We start from the raw sequence: 22024 nt of genomic DNA, 5'->3' as shown, positions 1-22024 counted from the left end.
AGTTATGTTCTACTCTGAATATGTATCTATGTGTGTATAGTTTGACCAATATTTATTAGATTGTCATGTATTTATTTTTCTTAAAGAACGTTAAATTTCAGCTTGTTGGTTCTGATATGAAGATAGAACTATATGAATTATTGTCCTTATTTCATTATACTTTAATGAGAAAACAGAGGAAATAGCAGAGAGAAAGAGAGAGGGAAAGAGAGAGAGCAAGCGAGAGAGAGAGAGAATATATCTCAATATAATTTATAAGAAAACAAGCCCTTCTTTTGTATTACTATGTACCATATATCATGTTATATTAAATACTGGAGAATGAAGAAGTAAAATACATGGTTCCTTTTCTCAAAGGAATTCTAATCCAGAAAGAAGAATAGGATAAAGTAAACTATATGAAAAGAGTTAATAAGAAGTTTACATAGAATAAGTATTTCCTGTCTGGGTTATGTGATAGATTGTGTTTAATTCTCTTAATTTTAACGAGACAATAAGAGTACTTTTAGAATGTAGCTGTGTATTAGCAATGGAAGTTGAGAGAACATAATATTTTGGGGGGTGCAGATTAGGAAATAAAAATGACTATATCATATGCATTTATATAACTACAAAGAGGCATGGAGACAAATTATGTGTTGCTAACATGCATTTTAAATTAAACCTTATAGCCAATGTATTTAGAATTTGCTGGAAAGTTTTATTATTTTTTTTATTTTTTGCCTTTTAATAAGATTTATGCAAAAACAAATATCTACTTTATCTTACATTACACTACTGGATTGTTTTTACAGTGCCAAATATCTTAAAATATTAATGGTATTACCCCCTTATAAAAAAAAGAGTTAATGTTTATTTATCCACTATCATGGCAAAGATTGGATTACAGCTTTATTAATGTATTTATATTTATTTTTTAAAACAAACTGATTTTCATCTAATTCTCATGTCATATAAGGGATGGATAAAAACAATTAATCAGCCCACCCATATTATATTTGAAATCTGTAATATGATAAATCCAGTGGAATGCCTTAAACAGTCAAGCTAAATTTTCTAGGGGATATTTTAATATGCTGCACTGATGAAGCAAAAGTATTAGATTTATTCAACCATGAACAATTATTTGATTATGATACACCTCAACTGCTCTGTTATGTGTTGACCACGAGAAGTATAAAAAATAGAAAATGAAATGTGATTAGTTTCTGATAAATTAAAATTCCCTTAATAGACATTGAATGACAAAAATTTATATTAGTAGTTACAATCTAACTTTTAGGTTTTTTTTTTTCTCATCGAGAGTAGTATTCAGTAAATGTACCCATAGTATCATAACATTATTACAGGTATATGAATAGCAACATATGGAAAAGTAGAATTATTGCTTCTATATTTTTTGTTCCATTAAGGGGAGTATGAAAATATGTAACAATAAAAGTATAAGCAACCATGTCAAGTGCACAGAGGGTGCCAAGAACACCCTCTTAAAATATGTATACATATTTTAAGAAAGGAAAAAACTGTTAAAATTACACTGTTTCACCACTTTGAGCACCTCTTGTAACTGCAGAAGTCAAACGTGACTTGTATTCATCTTTAGTTATCGATATATATTGAGTACTACGGTTTTAATAATTATTTTGTTTGTTTGTTTCTTAAAATGTGTATACTTTTTTTTGGCATCCTCTGTACTTGTTCTTTTTTTTAATTTAAACTGTGTCTACAGTTGCATACCTAGTATTTCTCAATAAGTTAAATGTAAAGGTGTAGAATGTGATCATTTATAAGATTTTAAAATTGTTTTGCAGCTAAAGCTTAACAAAGCGTTGTTAAAAAAGCTTAGTTAAAGGAAAAAAAAACACATAATTCAACTGGATAAGACATGATTATACTATGCTGAAGCCATTGTCAGCATATGGGAAATATGGGAAAGTTTAAAAAGGCCTGATAATTATAGTGTCACTTCGTTTTGGCAGGCCTATAATATTCATTTTCCTGTTTCTTAGACAGATGCAGAATTCTATAGTGTTGGAATGGCATGTCGAAAAAAAAAAAAAAAGTCCTGTCAGTGCTTGAATACCATATATAGATTTTTTTTTTTACAGATGAATTATTACAACTTCATGTTTTGCTTCTCTGCCTTCACAGTTATTTCACACATACTTTTTGTGAGTAGCTGTAAATGATGAAGCATGGAAATTTCACAGAACTCACTAAGAAGTGTGAAATCAAGTTTGAGATGTTGAACATTGTTAATTTATTTGTATCATTGGTAAAGGTAGGACAACACAATTAGGATAAAGACATGTCAAGCAAGGAGAGGGGCAGATAGATATCTATCGAGCCTTATTGAGACCCACCTATCTCCTCTACTCAAATTTATGTCACTTTGCTGGAATAAAACAAACACAAACAAAATACAGCAATACAATTAATGACATATGCCTCCAGGAAACTTAGTCTAATTAAAAGGCAATATTTTAAAACACATCTACGTAAGCACCAAAGTAAACTAGTGGGGAATGAATTATTTGAGCACAGAGTAAAATTTAAACTTTTCCAACTTATAGAAAGTTATCAGTTGATAACTTCTGAGAAATAACTCACTCTCTTTCTCTCTCTCTCTCTCTATTTATCTATCAATTGATAGATAGATAATTTTATATTTGTACTACTCATATTAATCATGCATACATATATATATTTTTTCCACTGAAGATTCAAACAGAGATACTTCTGCATTAAATTAATTTTTCAAAATTTTTAAATGTTTGAAGCATCACTATAAAATAACTCCCTTCAGGGCAAAATAATTATTTATATTTTGTCATCATAGTATCTTTTCTATACAAAATTAATATCTCTCAGAGTTCTCAGAGTATAATGAACATATGATAAATAGTAGTTATCTTCCTTGTTTTGATTACACTTATTTCCATGAATGTCTTACCTGAAAATAAAAAGTATCTTATTTCAAATATGTAACTTAGTTTTATCAATTTTCTAATTGATAGGGGATTTTTAAAGTAGAAAGAGTCAGAAAATTTGATGTAATGTTCTATTTCTTGATTAGCTCAGTTTTTCAATCTGCTTTTCAAAAAGGTATAAATTTTTAGAAAAGCTTACTACATGAGCATACAGATAGAAATGTGGCAGGAAAAATATGGTGCCTGGAAACATTTCAAAAGTTAGAATATTAAGAAAGGGAAGTAAGAACTTGTTTTAATAACAGTGAAAAATATACAAAGGTTTTGGGTTTTTTTATTTGTTTTTTTATGCTGTTGCTCAATTCTCCAGTGTCTCTTGATGACTTTGCTCAAGATCAGATGCAAGGAAATTAGATAACAATAGTGTGTTATCTTTGAAAAGAACATAAGGGTCATCTAGTCCAATCTTTATAAAGAAAAGGAGGCATCAATCAAGCAAATGACTTACCCAAGATCATTTAGTGAATTCAAAGCATATAATAAATTCAATACACATGGTAAGAAAAGGGCACTGAAATAGGATTCAAATCTTTAGAGCTTTTATATTTGAAAATAATGTCTCCTTTGGTTTATTTTTTGACACTCACAACACAGAGGCCTTATGAATTTAATTCTCAATTTTTGTCACATATTTAAATGCCCTGTAATATTTATGCCTTACATTGAAGGTGCAGATAAGATCAATAAAAATGACCATTACCCATCACCAAGTGTACAGAGGACTTCCTTAAGTTCATTACTCACAGTATTTTTTTCCTTTTATTTTACCTATTTATTTTAAGGGTTATTAACTAATAAAATGCCACCCCCATTATAAATATATCAGAATACATTGAGAAATATATTTTTTCTAGAAACTGTATAATTTACTTCTGAATAATTGAAAAGTTATTACTTTGTTGAATTTTCCACTCATCACTTTTAACTTATCCAAAGACAAAATATATCTGATCTTTATTATGTTCTAAAAAAATTTACATGTTTCTGTTTGTTTTTGTCATTAAAAACAAAATAAAACAAATACAGAGAAGATGTCTTGAATTAACATAAACAGAATAAAGAACTCTGGTATAAACAAAAGGTATAGTGAATCACTAATGTAATATATATAAACAATCATTGTTATTTTATGAAAGTATAAACCATTCTCCCATGTTTCAGAAAGTGGCTGAATATATATTTATATGTTTTAATTGCTACATATTAAAAGTCAAGTTGGCTATCCTCTTATGTAAACATAAAAGAGAAAATTATGAGCAATCATAAGTCACAAAGTCTATATATCTAGAAAAGAAAACCTCAGCAGACAAATCTGGCTACAGATTATTGTCTGGGTCAGCAGAGTTTTTCACATAAAGATGAGTGATTATACAATAATGGTTGGTAATATTTCAGTATTAGGTAAGATGGTATTTATTTTCAGTCCATTCCATCACCATAATAATTTGAACGGTCCTTTCCTCTTTTTTTTCTCAGTTGAATTGAATTTAAGCTAATCTGTAATTTTACTTACTGCAGTGGGAAAAAAACAAATAAACAAACAAAGAACAACAACAACAAAAAAAAAACAGAACACAAAAACGTGTCCTGTTTATAACAGCATCTTTGAGTATATATAAAGTATGATCCAGCAACACTTGGGAACATGTTAGAAAAGCAAATTCTCAGGCAACACCCCAGGCTTTCAGGATAATAAACCCTGTGGTGGGTCCCAGAAGCCTATGTTTTACCGGGTCCTCCATGTGGTTCTGCTGCACAGAACCACTCTGATAGAGACTAAAGATAACATACGCCACAGTAACTCATACACCTATGACATGTGATTTCAAAACTGACAGTCGTCAAAGTCCATCAATCTGACATACCGTTGGCAGATCTTTGAAATTGTGCCTTCAAAATGCAGATACCCTTGGAAGTAGTAGTGGTAGTGGTCTAAATTGCCATTACCTCCTTTTTTTAAAAAAATAGTCAAGTGACATATAACTTGCTTATTTTACTTAAGGCCCGGTCATACATTATTCCGCTTTACACCAGGCTCTGGAAGATGATCAATTAATTACCAGAGGCTCACTTCAGGCTCGTACTCCTTTATCTGTCTATGCAATCTCTCTCAGGTTTGCCTATGCAACTCTTTCCTAGGATTGTATCTAATGCTCTCTTATAAATCCCTTTTTCTTGGTTCCTGGGTTTCTCTGCAAGATCCAGAAGTCATATGAGAAATAAAGGCAAGTTTCTTAAATTGTGATATGCATACCCTAGCAGGTATTTAATATGGTTTTAAGTGGTATACAAAATCAGACAATTAAGTTCGTGAACTTGTTTGCTAAACTTTTATGATATCACAGGGATTATTCATTATGAATTTGTACCAACTGGACAAACAGGTAACCAAGTTTACTATTTGGAAGTGCTGAAAAGGCTGTGTGAAAAAGTTAGACAACCTGAACTTTTCACCAACAATTCATGGCTCTTGCATCACGACAATGCACCAGCTCACAGGGCACTGTATGTGAGGGAGTTTTTAACCAGTAAACAAATAACTGTATTGCTGCACCCTCCCTACTCACCTGATCTGGCTCCCAATGACTTCTTTCTTTACCCAAAGATAAAGGAAATATTGAAAGGGAGACATTTGAATGACGTTCAGGACATCAAGGGTCATACAACAACAGCTCTGATGCCCATTCCAGAAAAGGAGTTCCAGGGTTGCTTTGAAGGGTGGATTAGGCTCTGTCATCGGGCCATACCTTCCCAAGGGAAGTAATTCAAAAGATGACCACAGTGACATTCAGCAATGGGGTATATAGAACTTTTTCTAGGATGAATTTGCGAACTTAATTGTCAGACCTCGTATTATTAATACAAAAGTCCAAAGTAATAAATTTCTAAACTTTGTATGCCATGAATACAAAGATAACAGTCAGTTGTGATTTAGAGTAAAGTACTAGTGGGAGGGGGAGGAAATTCTACCAGGAAGATTTGGTAAACAAATTGCATATAGTTGACTTGAATGATTAGCTTAACTAACCCCCCGACCCGGACTTAATTCTTTGAATATTTATGTTTTTCTCCCCACTGAGTATATATAATTTCTAACATTATTTTTGGTAACTAACATATATTAAGTCATAAATAAACATATTTTGATATTTAATTTTATTGTGAGTAATTAACAATTTTTAAATTAAATTCACTGGGGTAACATTAGTTAATAACATTATACAAGTTTCAAGCGTACAGTTCTATAATACATCATCTATATATTGCATTGTATGCTTACCACCCAAAAGTCTTGTCACCTTTGTCACCATATATTTAACCCCCTTTACCTTCTTCATCCTCCCCCCACCTCCCTTACCCTCTGGTAACCACTATACTGTTATCTGTGTCTATGAGTTTCTTTTGTTTGTTCATTTGTTACTTTCCACTTTATAGCCCACATATGCGTGAGATCATGTGGTTCCTGTCCTTTTCTATCTGATTTATTTCACTTAGCACGATACCCTGAAGACCCATCCATGTTGTCGCAAATGGCAATATTTCATCCTTTTTATGGTTGACTAGTATTCCAATGTATATATGCACTACATCTTCTTTATCAATCATCCATTCAACTCTTTCCACTGAGTACCTAGCTAAGACCCAGCTTGATAGCATCAGGGTGAATTTGAAGTAAAAGTTCAGAACAAAGGTCTACTCATCCAAAGTAGACAGGGCTTAACAAAATAAGACATTCTTAGTATCCAGAAGGAAGTGGAAAGCTTCTGAATCTCTGTAATGAGGCAACATAATAGCAAAGAAAGATGGTAAAGGTGGGAGAAAGGTCAGTGATATCAGTTGACTTAATTTTATAAGTTTCCTACCTTTTATATATGCATGCACACATCCAATTTAGAATGACAAAAGATTTCAAGCTTATCCTAGAAAAAAAAGTGTTTTCATGAAGGCTCTTTCTTGAAGGCTGACTCTTAAAATCTCTAAATTCTACCTATGGCTGAGCATAGCAGGTCCTCAGGACTGGCAGAGCAGCTGGCCATAATGCAAACCATTATCTTAAACACGAAGACAGGGGTGATCACAAATGTCCAGCACTTCAAGTTGAGGTAGTAAAAGACAGGTAGTATTGTCCTTGGTCAGAGCACTAAGCACTGGCAGAGGGGAACTTGGTAGCAAAGAAAATGAATGAAATAGGTTATCTAATCTGTTGATGTAGACTGTAGGGTCAGAGAGTTACAATCCCACTGACAGAGTTGGGAGGAAGATGGGACTAAACAGACCTAGTGAGGCCCTTTCTCACTTACCTAGTTGGTAAAAAAAAAAAAAAAAAAGAACTTAAAAGAGGCCCTGATAAGTCCTTTTGCTTCTTTTCTGACTCAGTACCACAATTTCTACTCTATCTGAATTGATAGGACAGAATCTATTAGAGTTTCAAGAATTTCAGTCAAAAAAAGAGATAAAAACTATAAGTTGTTGCTTGATAAATGAAGGAAAAGATTTTGAATGGAATCAGATTGCAGAATATCTCCCATGAGAAGCCCAAGACCTGTTTTATTGCAAGTTCAATTATATATGCACACTGTAGGGAGACCTGCTATAGTAGATGCCTAAGAAGAATGGTAAATGCATCAGATATTCAAATGTAATTGAAGTAAATTAAGCTAGCCAGAAAATTTTGGATCTTTTACAGCTTAACCCTGACATTATCTTCTTAACGTGAAAATATCTAAAATAAGCATGTATTTATTTTGTATTATATATAATATGATGTTATATATTTCTATTCTCAAATAATTTAAAACATGTCTACTTAGGTCTGGTAGAATATTTGCCTAAGGTTAATTAAATAAGGACACAATATTTTATAGACTTTTAATATAATATTATATATGTGTATAAAAGCCACATAACTTAAAACGTTTGGGATGTGGTATAATGCTCCAAGTCTCCAAATATATCTTATTTTGTGCTATTGTAAATCTTAGAGTATCAAAAGATGAAATAATGTTTGGACAAGACACAGTCAAGAGTGACATCTCCTAATTCGTATGTGATATGATGATAGCAGTGAGTGGAATTGGGAGACGACTGGACAGCATACTGTAATATTTTAGAAATATGAGTTTTACCCAGTATTTGTTATGCCAGGTCATTGCCTGACTTTCATGACTGGGTGAATGTCAACCTTTTAATTGTCTATAAGTTAGATTATTCTCTGTCTTCTAATAAATTACTCTAAGAACCTAAGGGTCTAAGGAAAATGGCACGATGGAATTTGTGGCTAATAACATATATCTTTACACAGATATGCAAAATTTTAGAGATAAAATCAGGGACTAATCATCCATTCAGTCAGCCCCCTTCTGTGCTATTCAGTATCTCTTTCCTGATACACATCTGTCAATAGGCAGGTCGATGACTCAAAATATCTTCTTGACAATTGTGGTGGTTTAGGATTCCTACATACAGGAACCAACCTGGGCTTCTCCGACATTGCTAAAATTTAATGCATTTCAGCAAGCACCTGCACATAAAGAGAAGTGAAACTGATTTCTTTTTAACGCTTCATTCAAAAATGTATTTCATACATTCTCATCAATAAGTGAAGTCATTGCTTTTGTGAAATGCAAAATAATTCAGAACATTTTAATCTTTTGTATGCCTCAAGTATACTTTATACTAGTAGAAGCCTACTCTTCCCACTCAAGTAGGGAACTTAATTTATGGAGGTATTCTCATGCATCTTAATAGGATTTTTGTCTTTAGTATCACTTCTACCAAAAAATAGAATTAAGCTTTGATAAAATACTATTTGTTCATACACACACACACACACACACACACACACACAAAATGAGGTAACCCGTATATTAAAAGAAGCCTAAAGCTCTGTATGTAATACATTCATAAAAATATATGCCCTGCTACAGAATCGTATTTTTAACTGGACAGTAATGGAACAGGCAATTGAAAACTAAAAAACAAAACAATCCATTTGTTTTAACACAAGACCCAAAAGAGCTGCACTAGCAGCTGACTTAAAGAAAAATCAGTACAAGCATTTTCAGCCCATTGCAAACAGAAACAGCTGCATTACCAACCCCTGAGAGATAGAACCGATAATGAAAATGTTACAGACCTTTAAGTGGAGCATCTCTGCCAGACAAGGTTATAATAGTGAACTTACATTAGGGAAGAAAGCATTCAGTATTTATGATTTGCAATTTTAACTTGTGTTTAAAGTAGTACAGGGGGATTCATGGGGGATTTAATGTTCTAGGAAATCTATTTGGTCAGTACTGTAAGATTTTATGACCTTTCATTAAGACTTGAAAGTTTAACTGTACAGGCTCTGCATTGAATGCAAATCATGCTATTTTGTGCTGCCTGTCCTCTGAACGTCTCTCATGCCACAGATGAAAGAGGCAGTTAGAAAAGCCTTGTATTTTAAAGGAGCTGGCATCAGAGGCTACAAATACAGTATTCATCAAAGGACTTCAGAGGACAAACCTTTAAATGAAAAACCCAGATAATTGTTTATTCTTTTAAAATTGATACTCTGTGAAAACCAAGAGAAACACATTTAAAATGCCCAGCATATAGTGTAACATCAAAAATGTTTCTCTAGTGAAGAATATTTAAAATGTAGGAAATGCTTAAGTTCGACCATATTTGTACATGAAGCCGTAACTTCTCTACAACCATTCTCTTAATATGCATCACAAAGTTTATGGGAATCATCAACATGATTCAAATAACATTTACAGTCAAATAAATCTCCCTGGATAAATCAAGTAATGAAGGACATTTCAAATAAGTCTTCTTATTTCTGACAGGAACCCTTGTGTGTGTGTGTGGGGGGGGGGGGGGTTGCTGTTGTTGTTTTATCATTAGACCTGTTTTACAGGTGGGAAACTGAAGTGCAGAAATGAAGTACTTTGACCAATATTACATAGTCTCTATGTAGACTTCAAAGGGAGTGGTGTTTTCCGGTTACACTATGCTATCTGTTTTAAGCAAATAGGTCCAAGTTATATTTCTAGTATTTGAAGACATTGCTTTGATATTATTCAAATATTTTTTCCTTGCTTTTCTAGTGAATCTTAGCAAGATTTGCAAAGCAAAACACCCAAGGTAATCAATTTGATTCCACTAAACAGTCAGTTTAACCAAAGAAGGGTGGGAGATGTATTCATATAATTGTCACTTTCTAGGGAGCACCTTTAATATGCCAAGGAAAAAGGCAAGTGCATACCCAAATAAAACAAAACAATAGAAATGAATCTATGGTATTAAAAGTTAGAAAAATGGTTATACTGGGGATGGGGGCATGGAAACTGGAAGAGCTTCTGGTATTAATCTAGTGTTGTATTTTTAGCTCTAAGTATGTTTTCCACAAGTGTGTTCCCTTAGTGAAAATACAGTTGTACGGGCTGGTGTTAGACTGCCCCATGTGTTGGCATGTCTCTGGCTTTTGCAACCTGATCTTTTATCTTGAATCCTAATTTATTCTCTTATATTTGGCAACTGGAATATCTTTATTTAGAATCCCACAACCAAACATGGCTTTAAATCATGACCTGGATTCATGTATCTTGAACGATGTTGGACAAGAAGAGATATAAGCTGCCAGATAAGGATTAAAACATTGTTTCAGGATTATTATCAATAAAGTTAGAATAGAGAAATCAGTATTGATCATAAACAAAACTTGAACTTTGTTCTCCTGTCCCAGTTACTCATTCACGTTTCATACTAAATAGACATTGGTGCCCATGTGTAAGGGAAGTGGCTCTGCAGAAACTTTGGGGGTATGATAGGGTACCCACTGCCAGCCACAAACTTTATCATCAGGTCTGAAGATAAGATTGCAAGAAAGAAGTAACTTTATAGGCTTGTTCTGAGAGGCAGCTCCTGGGTTCAGTTACAACTATGTTTACCAGGTGGGGATAAAGAGCGCAGTGCCCATCCCCTGCTCAATATGTCAGGCAAGATACACAAGGCTAAGCCTGTTGTTTGAACCAAATTTGTACAGAATTTTTTTTTTAAATATATACCCAGTGTTACTAATTTGATACTTACTCGTTCTTCTCTAGGGGAATGATTGTAGAGAACAGTGAAGAGACTCACGGAATAAAGTACTATATCCATTCCTCAACAGAAATATAGGGACTGAAGTAATAATTGTCCCCTCTTTCTAAAACCTTGTTTGATATTTACCTACTGCTACACTGCAATTGAAGCTTTCACATCACTTCGTATGGACTACTACAGTCTGTATTTTATTGTTAGGAAATACGTTCATATGAATTTTTACATAATCATATGTGGTTATTATTCTTCCTATTGTATTGCAAATTACATATCAAGCTATGGGTAAATTGTCAATGAACATTGCACAAGAAGCTTAATTTTCCATGTTGGGAGAATAGACTAACACTTTGGACAGCTTTATTCTTATTTTTAGACAGTAGAGCTCTTAGCATATCACTTTGCCCCAAAGTATACTAAAGTACTTTATCTCATTCAGAAATTGTCTCTAGACAGAAACTAGCATTTGCCAACTTGAAGACATCTCTCTCTCAACAGAGTATACAACAAGCCTTTATTGGAATCTAAGGCACTTGTTTCAGAGCAAAATAATATATGTTCATCATAGCCTATTGAGATTAAATTATTTAAGTTCTTATAGAAATACACTATATGAAGTGAGTTTCCAATATGACCCTCCAAGAAATCTTAATATAAAATATTTCAAATATTATCTGTTCATCACATATATCCATCAGTGTCTTTTGTGTGCTAGGATGATGGAAAAAAAAAAAAAAAAGGGAAACATTCTACCCTGGAAGAATATATTAACTAGAGGTGAAAAAAAAATATGAGAACACAAAATTACAACACCACTGCTGTGGTGGGGATTTGTTCCAGAAACCAGAGATGACTAGCAGGATAAACATTTAAGACACCCAAGGTAAATCAAGAAAAGCATTAGAAGAAGTAATTTTAGTACAGACAAAGGATGTAGCCGTATTATGCCTTGAAAATGTGAAGAAGGTAAGACAGGTGGGGAGAACATTACCGAGAGAGTGCATAGTACCAACAAAGTTATATGCTTACATACAATACCATCGCACACACATTTCTTTATTCAACATATATTTACTTAGTGCCTATAATATGTCAAAACTTTCAGATTCTGAGAACTCATTTAGAAACTAGACAATGTCTCTGCCCTCACTGTGTTTATAATCTAGTATTAGAGACAGAAAATAAATAATTTAACTGTTAACTGTGTAATATTTTAGATAATAAGTGTTACAATAATGAGTCAAAATTAGTGGATAGAGTGAAGCAAAAGATGGAGAGGTTATAGACAACTCTGAAGATATCTCAATAAGAAAAGAGAGATCAAGGATGACTGCTAGGTCTAGCTTGAGAACTGGGTGAATACGGTAGAAACTCTGATACAGAATCCTATTATTAAAATGAGTGTGTGTGTGTGTGTGTGTGTGTGTGTGTGTGTGTGTGTGTGTGTGTGCATGCACACATTTTTTATATGTGTGTGGTATAAATGTGAGACTGGAAGGTTTTGTCTTAAACATGCTAAGTTTCAGATGTCAGTTCATGATATATCCCGTACACAGTAGAAATGTCTCAGCCAAAGATGTAAATTGGTGAGTAATCAGTGTAGAGATGATATTAAATTTATGGACCTAAAGGAGATCAGTGAAAAGTTCTGTGCAGGTAAAATATGAAATAAAAATAGGACTGAGCACTGAGACACCCCAACACTGTGTTGTTGAGGAGCATCCATCCAGCAAGGGGCACTGAAGTGGGATACCAAGGTAGGAAAAACACTTGAAGATTGTACTATCGTAAACGATTGAAGAAAGTTTCTCAAGTAAAAGGTGGTGTGATAAACAGAGACAATGATGCAGAGGCGTTAACTAATATCAGAAATTATTAACTGCTGGCTTTGTCAAGATGAAATTAGCAAATTTGAACAAAGTGACTTAATGATATCTGATTGAAGTGGGTTGAGGAAATTAAGGAAAATGAAGAATTTGAACCAGAGAGTCTTGACAAATATTTCAAATTTTTTTAAACTTTGTGTGGGGCAGAAACAGATTATTATAAGGGGGCCAGTGTAAACTTGTTCTAGTTAAAGTACCATAAGACAGAAGAGAGTAGTAAGATTTTGACTGCCTAGGGCACACAAAAAGTCTTAATCACAGGTAGTGAAGAAGGCTAAAATGAGAGGGTTGAGGTAAAATAACAAAAATAGAAACAATAAGGCAAGAAAAATGAGGTACAGATTCAATAACCAGGTATGGATGGAGGCAAAAATCAAAATTTCAGTGTGAAAACAAATGTTTGAAACCAGGAAGAGGTTACCATAATGCTTATGTTAAAGAAATTTTAATGTATACAATATAGTCCTTTTTTCAGCATGTTTATCTCCATTCCCTTTCGCAAATTCAGACTTTAACCACATCTCTTTTATGTTTTTTTGTTGTTACAAATTATCCCTATTTATGCTGTGAGTTCATTTCTGAGTTGCAGTAGCAAATTGTCTTCTTGTTCTCTTTTTCTTTTTTAATGATTTTATCTCCTTTATCCTTTATGTTATGTTTAAGTGTATAGTGCCCTATTCTGTGTAGTGGTCATAAAAGGAGAACTGACTCTGGGTGGTGAACACACAATGCAATATATAGATGATGTATTATAGAAATGTACACTTGAAACCTATATAATTTTATTAACAAATGTCACCCCAATAAATTTAATAAAAACTAAAAAAAAAAAAACTAAAAAAAAACGAAAGTTAAAAGACAGGAAAGATGTCTATTGTTCCCCAGCCTATGTATTATTTGTACCTGACACACAGTAGGAATAAACAACACTGTTGAATGAATGATGAAATGTATATGAGTGTGTTCTGAGAGTGAGAGAATTCTGACAGATATCAGTAATATTGGGAAGGTAAAGCAGGATTCCAAGTACTAGAATTTAAGTGGTACTGCATTTGAAACAGGAAAAAGTACATTGAGTACAACGTGTCAATTTTCTGCATAACTGTGATATTCATTACATCTCCTTTAAGTGGCAAATTAATGGAGTTCTGTGATTTTCTTTTCCTTTTTATTTTTGACAGAGAACCTTTGTACAAAATGAAAATGAAATCTTATGAAAACTATTGAATATGTCAGAGGTTAAAGTTGAGAAGGTCTGTTGTGTGAAGGGAGCAGTGGGGAAACTGCCAACACAGTACTTCCCTCTTCCCTACTGATGATGGTCCCCGAGTGGGTGTCAAAAGATCCAAAAACACTGAGAACATTTTAAAACATTTAAATTATAATGTAATGAATCCATGTTTTATATATAAACTTTCTGAAACACACATCTTGTGTCTAGTGGAGCATACTAGTATTTATCTGAGAGAAAGGAAATTATTAGAGTAGATCAAAGGGAAGACATAAATTTACACAAATAGTTAACACCATCTTGTTCCCACTTCCACTGAAGAGAACAAAATCTGTAAATAAATATTAAATAGATACTAAACATGGAGTCCTTAACATATTCTGACTCATCCCTTCACTAGAGGAAATTTTTAATTTTTTCTAAACATACTTCTTCCTTTTTCTGTTCTCTACTAATGGGACTTCTCATTTGCTATCAGTTAGTACTGTTATTTTTGTATTTTCACGTTTCCTTTTAAGACTGTAGGTTTTTAAAGGGAAAGGACCAGAATCCTTGGATATACTTGATTTGTATTTGGCGATCGAAAAATCCATAGAATATACTTGACTTGTATTCGGCGATTGAAAAAGCACAACTAGTAGCCCCACGCAAGAAGGATGGGTAGAGAGAAACTCTTGGTTATGCTATGAATGGAAATTTTCCATAGGCTCAGTGCCAAGAAGACAATCACTTTGGTCAATTAAATATCCTTTATGTTATATTATTTTATGCAAAACTAGGGAAAAATTGAGCTCCCTTGGTTATTCTAAATATTTTATTAGAGAAGTTAACAGTGTATTTAATACTCAATATATAATAAAATTCAGATTGACAGCATAAAAAGAAATTAATCAATGACTCACTAATAACAAAAACACCTGAAAGCTTTTTCAATCAATTTTTCTTAATCTATGTATGAACAATGTTGTTTTAACAAGGTTAATTGTATACTGACTATTTTTTGCTATCAGTTTTTCACACGTCATACTAAATGGCATATTGAAATATTACGAATGTAATCTGATGGCTTGTACACAGATTTTTATGAAAAAAGTTGCTTGATTAAATGATAGCAGACATTCTTGTCCAGTTTATGATCTCAAAGGAAAAAAATTACTATTTTAAAGTAAATATGAATTTGCTATAATTTTTTATAACCTCATTATAATTTTGAAGAGAATAAATTTCTCTAGAAAGTTCACTGAAGGATAATTGCTAAGAGTCTTTTATTTGAATGGGTATTGAATTTTATTTTATGTTTTCTGAATTAATTGAAATAATCAAACATTTTTTCTCCTACATTATGTTATTATAGATTTCATTGATTGATGTTTGGACATACTAACTTTTGTAAATTACTGGAAAAGATTTAGCTCGTATATCACATATCATTTTCATATAATCCAGATTAATTTTGTTGAAATTTAAATGGTTTTTGCACTTATGTTTCTAAGTGTCAAGAACTTATAATTTTCCATTCTCTTAACATTCTTGTTAGGTTTTTGATATCAGGGATATACTTGACGTTCAAAATAAGTTTGGGAATGCATTCCTTTATAATCCTAAAGAGTGTGTGTAATTTCTTCCTTAACTATTAGTGGAATTCACTGTTGCAGGCAGCCATCCAGGCCAGGATTTTTTTAAATGAAAAGAATTTGATTAAAGATTCAGTTTTTCCCCTAGTTATAAGAAAACTCAGGTTTTCTTTCTTTTTTCCTTGTGTGTATGTGTGTGTGTGTGTGTGTGTGTGTGCACTTTATTTTTCTAAGAATTTGTCCATTTTATTTAATAATCAAACTTATTGGAATAGAATTGTTTATGATCCTTTTATTATCTTTATGATTCTTATAAACCTCTGAAAGATATATCATATCCCTTTTTTACTTATTAATTATTTTTGTCATCTCTCTTTTTATGGATTTTTCTTGCCAGCAGTTAATCAATTTTTTTTGGATTTTTCAACAAACCAACCCTGTTGTTCCTTTAAATATATATTGATTTTCTATTCATTAATTTCTGATTTTTATTTCTTTTCTTTTAATTTATTTGTGTTTAATTTACTATGTTTCGTAAAGTTTGTGAAAGGATGCTTATATGTTATTTAAATCTGTAAGTTATTTAGTTATTTATTTCTTGACTTTAAACATGAGAATTTTCGTTTTTTAAATTAATTTATACTTTCAATGTGTTGTAATCAGAGAAAGCCAGTTGTGTGAGTCCATCCTTTGCTTTTTGTTGAGAATTTCTTGATGGACTAGCACATAATTATTTTGTAAATTATAACTATATTTATTCTACCTTCAAAATTACATAGGAATTTGGTTGTGTATATCAATGAACATTAATTTTTACATTCAATATTCATGTAAGTTTATTTTCCATCTGAGATCATTTTGCCCTTGCCAAGAGAACCTCTATTTTAATTTTATTTTGTGCTAATCTAAAAGTAATGAATTCTCTTAGTTTTGTTTTCCTGAGCTTGTTTTTATTTCACTTTCCCTCCTAATGGATTTATTGACTGGACATAGGATTCCAGTTAGGTAGCTATATTCTTTCAGCAAGTTAAAGAAACAATTTTCTGACTTCCATTGTTTCTGTAGAAAATTTAGCTGTCATTTTTGCTTCTTGGAAGAAAATCAGTGTTTATTTTTTCTTACTACGTTTAAGATTTTCTCTTCTACAGTCATTTGCTGAACAATGATATTTAGGTTAACAATGGATCACATATACAACGGTGGTCCCATAAGATTATAATGGAGCTGAAAATCTCTATTGTCTAGTGATGTTATAACCATCATAAGGTTGTAGCACTACACATTACTGACTACTCATGTGTTTGTGGTGATGCTGGAGTAAACAAACCTACTGTGCTGCCAGTTGTATAAAAGTATATTACATACAATTATGTACAGTACATTATATTTTTATGTATTTACTATGCTACACTTTAAACCACAATTTTAGAGGGTACTCTTTCTACTTACATATTAAAAAAATAAGTTTGCTGTAAAGTATGTTGTGTTATGCTGGCAACAGCCTCATACATCTCCTGTTTACCACATCTCTTGACGCTTCCTGTGCTTGATTTAATCTCATGGTGTTTTGTACAGTAACCTGTTGTAGAGGCTTGAAGCCTAGGAGCAATAGGCTATATACCATGTAGCTGGGGTACACAGTGGGCTACATCATCTAGGTTTGTGTAACTACACTCTCTAATGCTCCCACAATGACAAAGTTGCATAATAACACATTTTGACTTTTGGTAGTGCATGGCTTTATTTGGCTTTCAGTAGTTTTACTAAGGTATGTTTAGAAAGAGTTCCTCTTTTTTTCTTATTTGGAATTCCTAAAAAATCTTGAATGTACAGTCTAATGTATTTACCATTTGTGAAGTTCCAAGTCCCTATCAATGTACATATTGCTTTTGCTCCATATCTCCTTTTCTTCTAGGGCTTCAATTATACTTTTGTAAATCTTCTTTTTGTTTATTTTATGACTCTCAGCCTTTCTTCCTAAATTTCTGTTCTTTTATTTTGTCTACTTTCCCGTTCAATAATTCTCTCTCAGTTTTCTCTAATTTACAGCTAAGTGGTACACTGAATTATTACTTTGGGGATTTTAAATTTTAGCTCTAAGATCCATTTGCTTATTATTATTATTATTAATTTAGTTATCTATTAAATTTTTTTGTCTCTTTTATCATTGAAGAGTTATTTATATAATTATATTAAAATATGTGCCTGATTATCTCCAGTACTGCTCTGGACCATAGAATTTATAGTAAATTAAACATAAAATTTTTGAATAAAAGGAAATAAAAAAGCAGATTAATAAGATAAAAAAGCAATATAGTATTGAAAGGAACAAAATAACCCAATGTTGATTCTTGTGTAAAGCCCAACAAAATTGATTAATTAGTAGCACAATACCTGTGTATCTGTTTCTATTGATTTTGCTTCTTTTATTATTCACTTTTATGATCTTGACTCTTCATGTTACTGTGTTTCACTTGTTTTGTTTTTTTTTGTTTGCCAGACATTATAAATACAAAATTGTGATTAAAAAAAATTGATGGCAAGGACAATGCCTTCCTCAAGAAAGGATATATATTTGTGGCTTATAGATACCTAGAATTAGGGATAACCTTAATCACTTATGAGGGATCAAGATCAATTAAAACTAAGTTGCTGCCTTTCCAAAGATTTCTTTCCAATACATAATTAATACTTTCTTGTTTGTTCTCCAATACCTTCAAAAAGATACATACTTAGGTTTCAAAATTTTCTCAGTGGGTGATTTGATCTCCTCTTACTGGAAGTAAAAGACTAATTCAGAATTAAAAGGAGAGAATCACATTCAAAATTATATTAACTGACATAGACTAGAAGCTTCCAATGTCTTCTTTATAAAACAGGGCACTCATTACCATTTGATTATGGCTGGCTCCCTTCAAGAAAGATTCTGGCCTCTTTGAGCCACCTGAGGGAACTTCCTAAGTTCTTGCTAACTATCTAACAATTTTCCTGTAGAGTTGGAACCCAAGTGCTAGGTTATATCATCTTTTTTAAAATATTCATTATTTAAATAAGATTTTATGGTAAGATAAAGAATAAAAATACCTTGAATCTAAAAAAGCACAATTTGTGCTTTTATATAATAGGATGCATTTATCCTAATTTCTTTAAAGTTCTTCAATTGATATGCAAGTAATTTTAATCTAAACGGAGAACTTTTGACAAGCTGTATATCACTGAGGTAGTGAATGGTGTAAAATAATACTGGTAATTTTCAATAATGACAGTTTTAGAATTATTCACACTTTATTAAAAACTATCATGGTTCCAATACCTTGCATGACACTTCCCAAACAAAATGCCCTAAATATATTTTGCATTGCTTTATTAGACATTTTTAATATATTTCCCCTAAAATTGTTTCAATTTTGAGATATGTGCTAATAAATTTGTAACACCTGTTTGAAAAATGTATGCCATATTTGTCAGAAAATATTGTCAGAAAATTATTAATAATATAACCAAAGTAAGATTAAAAATAACAACATTGCCTTTATCTCATAAACTGACCTTTTAGTATTTGGAACTTCTTATGTTACCTAAAATATTACATGTAGATTGTAGAGTGAAAGGAAAAAAGATACTCTTGTAGAAATCTACCAGATGAAAAAAAATACAGTCCTGGAATAGTCTTAGTGACGGCAAAGGTTGTATGCTTTAAGAAATTTGAATTATAATATTTTAAAATGAAGTATATTTTTCCTATCAGAAATAAGATCTTCCTGATGATGAATTTCTAAGTGACAAAGATGTTTTACAATATAACTTCACTATAAGGTAGTGATGCAAAATAGATAGAGGGGGGAGAAGAAGGAAAATATAGGCCTGCAACAAGAAATTTCTGCCAAACCACCAGAGTATTGATATCCTAAATCACAATGCCAACTTCTACTAGGGTACACAAGAACTAAAACCCTGGTAAGCCCATTGACCTTGGACTAAGAACATGCTTTCACAAAAAATGAGTTTACGTCTTTTTATGATTATGTAAATGTATCATTACTCTAAGATCAATAATCTGCACATAAATAGGTCAAAACTTAAGTACAGCATGTTCCAAACTGTTTCATGGAATTATGAGCTATTAACATGAGATAATATCATGGTCTATTAAAAGCTAAGAAATATAGCTCAGAATTATTCGGTCAAAAAGTTTGGGAAATTTTAGAATTGATAAAATGATTCCTTTGAAATAGAATTTCTCAAGTTTGTAAAATGCTAATCTATATTCTGAATATTCAAGAAATACAGTATTTCACTTTTCCTGAGTGTTTATCCTTCTTCCCCTGGAATTTCAATTAATGGGAACTGTTTGGAAAAGATTGGAAACCACCATGCCAACATATTAGAGGCCTCCTTCTTCAGTATCAGAGACTGTTGTGTATGTTTACATGGTGGGGCTTTAAATTAGACTTCTTTGATTTTTTCTCTCTCTTTTTTTAATATACATAATTTTGTTACAGTTTTTTTTTTTTTAAAAGAAAATACAACATTCTAAAAACCCCAAATTTACAATTGATACGAATTCCTATGTGTGTCCTGTGCTACACATGCAAGTCAAGAAATTAATGAAACCATTAAATATTTAGAAACATTTAACAACAGAAGCTTTAACATCTAACTTTTTGTAGTAGCCCCTGAAAAAGCTACCACCTGCATTTTTAAAAAGCATTTTGTCTACAACGAATCTTATCGGTTATTCAAAAATCTGTACAGTTTTTCTACACCTCATATTGAGCTGCGCTTGTATTCACATTCTTAGCAAAACAATTGCCGAAGCACACATGAACTCTCTACACACATCGTTGCAGGATAATTTATTCTTCATCTTCGCCCATTTCTTCCTCATCATTGTCTTCCTCTGTTTTCTCCCCCTCCTCATCTTCTGGTTCATTCTTCTTCTTTGAGCCTAATGGCCTGCCAGGGCCCTTCTTTCTTTCTTCATTTTTGCCCTGGGCATGGTATGGGGCAATATCCTCTTCAATGTCTCCTTCAGCTTAGCTGTTTCCTGTACATATGGTTGTTTATCTTTGGCTGACTGTTGAGACCATGTTGAACCCAAATTTTTGCAGGATCCCCAATGGATAAACTAGGGTGTTCACGTTTTATCTTTGGGCGATGTTCAGAGAAAAACAGAAGAAGGCAGCTGGAAGCCTTTTAAAAGTATTGGGATCTTTTTTCTTTCTTTTCTTACTACCTTTGGGAAGAAAATAATTTTTCATCTCCCTGTCATAGTGAACTTTGTCATTTTTTGCCATATCTTCAAACTTTGACTTTTCCCTTGCAGATATAGTCTGCCATCTCTCTGAATATTTCTTGGAGAATTCCGCAGAATCGAAGGAAAAGTGGGTGTTTCTTCTTGTGAACTTTGCGGCAGGTGTGCATAAGGAAGGCATACGAGGACGTCTTGCCTCTGGGCTTGTTAGGGTCTCCTTTACCCATGGTGACAGACGGCAGCTACCTGGTGATAGCTTTTCCTGAGTCCCACAGAGCAGCCGGATCCCACAGACACTTCCTTCACTGGGCTCTGGTGTGAACTGTCCTTGCTTTTTTCCTCTTGTATACTTATTGAAATGAATACTCGGAAAGTAATTAAATACCCTGCCAGCAAAGATGCAACATTTTCCAAAAGCAGGGTTGTTGTTTTTCAATCTTTTTTTTTTTTTTTTTTTTTTGGACATTAACACTGTTGAGGATGTTTTGGGTAGACATGCTTCACAAGAGAAGCAGCCCAGAGAAATGTTTTTTTTGTTTTGTTTTGTTTTGTTTTTCCATGTTTGAGATTATTTTACTGGCTTTGTTATTTGTCTCCTCAATGATCGTATAAAGCAGGGGTGTCCAAACTTTTTCCAATGGTTTTCAACAAGGGCCATATGCGGTAAAATAGACAAACAGCAGGCCACTCACTCGAGGTACATATTGCCACACTTGGTTTATTTAAGTAAACTAAATATATTTTTGGAATTTGCGGGCCAATTAACAATGAATCATGGGCCACAGTTGGCCTGCGGGCCGCAGTTTGGACACCCCTGGTATAAAGATTCAGAGACAATTCCAGAAACGTACTCACATTTTGAGGAGCTGTGGGAAGACACTGGGAGATGTGAGGTGAAAGGAGAGGAGAGCATGGCCCTATTATAAAATGGTAAATAACAAACAAAGAAAATATCTGGGACTCATTTACACATACACACATACATCTGTCTCCTGAGAAAG

The 22024-nt window shown here is 32.6% G+C and overlaps 1 pseudogene; it reads right to left on the bottom strand.

Moving 5' to 3' along the window:
* Nucleotides 1–20625: 20625 nt before the first annotated feature.
* LOC109436027 (high mobility group protein B2 pseudogene) lies at nucleotides 20626–21250 on the bottom strand (annotated as a pseudogene).
* Nucleotides 21251–22024: the final 774 nt, after the last annotated feature.

The sequence above is a fragment of the Rhinolophus sinicus genome, chromosome 14 (genome assembly GCF_057876585.1).
Source record: "Rhinolophus sinicus isolate RSI-liver-muscle chromosome 14, RSI-T2T, whole genome shotgun sequence".
In the NCBI taxonomy this organism is placed as follows: Eukaryota; Metazoa; Chordata; class Mammalia; order Chiroptera; family Rhinolophidae; genus Rhinolophus; species Rhinolophus sinicus.
The sequence above is the reverse complement of the archived record's forward strand: the minus strand, read 5'-3'. Positions and strand labels throughout refer to the sequence as shown.